This window comes from Castor canadensis, chromosome 6 (assembly GCF_047511655.1).
Source record: "Castor canadensis chromosome 6, mCasCan1.hap1v2, whole genome shotgun sequence".
Taxonomy (NCBI): Eukaryota; Metazoa; Chordata; class Mammalia; order Rodentia; family Castoridae; genus Castor; species Castor canadensis.
Window position 1 is genome coordinate 112413464 of NC_133391.1, and position 2094 is coordinate 112415557.

Below are 2094 nucleotides of genomic sequence, written 5' to 3' on the forward strand. Positions count from 1 at the left end.
TGAAAAACAAGCCATAATTCTTGATGAAAGGGAAAGGAAAAATGAAGCAAATTATTTTTATCTTTATTCGAAAGGACTCTGAAGCATTCTGTGGCCTAGAAGTAGGGGGAGTTTTGAATTGAATTACTCAGGGGAAGGGTGGTGATGGGGTAGGGGCAGTGTGTGTGTGTGTGGGGGGGTGCATGCTCATTAGACAGGTTCAACACAGTGACACAATTTAAATATTTCCTGGATAATCTGTTTTCCTGGATGTGCTTTTTGGGGCTCTTATTTCAAATGGGCCTGGATTCAACTGAAATCTGGTCTTCCGTGTTCCTTCTCCTAGGTCCTAAACCAGCCTATTACTTCCCACATTCCCTCTCGCAGAGCCCTGGGCTCAAGGCCACTGTGCTGTAAGCCGCTGTGTCAGTCCCAGCCAAAGTTGGAGCTGGCTAAGGAGTTTGTGCATGTGGAATGTGACTGCTGATTGGAGGTCTCCAGTCAAGTCCAAGGCAAAATATTTACGAAGCCCCCAGCCCCACCGATTACACAAAGCAGAGCCACACCCCTTTCCTGCCTCTGGGTTGAATCCTGTGAATGTTTACATGTTTGTTAACATTCCACATCAATGGTCTTCTGATTTTTCTATTAAGATATGCCATATAAAATTCTGAAAAATGATATACCTTTGCACACATTTCTAGTTTAACACCTAATATTTCTCATCAGATTTCTTTTAGCACCTGGATATTAATATTTTGTCAAAAAATTAACTGTTACCTCACTCTTTTAAATGTATCCAATAGAATCTAAATATTACAGTGATCTGGCACTCATTGTCACCTATTTTTTTTAAAAATGAGTGAGCTCCTCTTTTGCAGGAAATTTCCTATCACCCCCTTCATTTCATTGAATGTAATACAGTGTAATACATACTCTTGTTTTCTTTTGGGTTGTGCTGGGGTTTGAACTATGGATTTTGCACTTGCTAGGCAGATGTTCTATCACTTGAGCCACACTCCCTGGCCCTTGTTCTGTTTTTAAGGCAGAATCTTGCTATGTAGCCCAGCCTGGTTTTAAACTTGCTATATAGTACAGGCTAGTCTTGAACTTTTCAGTCCTCTTGCCTTAGCCTCCGGATGGCTGGGATTGCAGAAGTGAACCACCATGCTTGACTATGTGTTTATTTTTAAAAGTTTTTTTTTTTTTTTTTTTGGCAGTACTGGGGTGCGGGTTGAACAAAGGGCTTGCTAGGGAGGAACTCTACTACTGGAGCCACTCTGCCAGTCCTTTTTTGTGTTGGGTATTTTTGAGATAGGGTTTTGCAAACTATTTGCCCAGGCTGGCCTCAAAGTGCAATTCTCCTGATCACTGCCTCCCCAGTCTAGGATTATAAGAGTGAGCCACTGGTACTAGGCTTAAAAGGTTTTTTTTTTTTAAATATCATCTCATAATTCTCTGCAATGAAAATGTATTAGTTAAAATCTTAAGCCAAGCATGATGATGTGCACCTGTAATCCCAGCACTGAGGCTGAGGCAGGAGGACTGCAAATTCCAGCTCAGTCTTGTCTACACAGTGACAACCTGATTCAGAAAATAAACAAAATTTCAAATTTTGTCAAACTCACTGTGACCATTAGGCAAGTCATACAGATTATAATCTTTGGTAATACAAAACTGATCAAAAATATAGACATATTACAAAAAATTTTAAATAATTTTTAAACCAAAAAAATCACAAAGTAGTCAATGAAAATGAATGGAGATACTCTGTTTTAGTTAAGTCAGAAATCTGTGTGTGGCTGTTGCTTGCTTCTAGAATGACAGAGGGTTAGGCCTCAATTTTTTTTTTTTTTTGGTGGTACTAGGAATTGAACTCAGGGCCTAGAAATGAGCCACATCCCCAGCTCTTTCATTTGTTTTTCAGATAGAGTCTTTTGTGGTTTTTTTGTTTTTTTTTTATTTTTTGGTGGTACCAGGGTTTGAACTCAGGGCTGGCACTTGCTAGGCAGGAGTTCTACAGCTTGAGGCACACTTCCAGTTCCTGGGTCTTATGCTTTTGCCCCAGGCCACATTGATCAACAACTCTCCCACAACCACCTTCTGAGTAGCTGG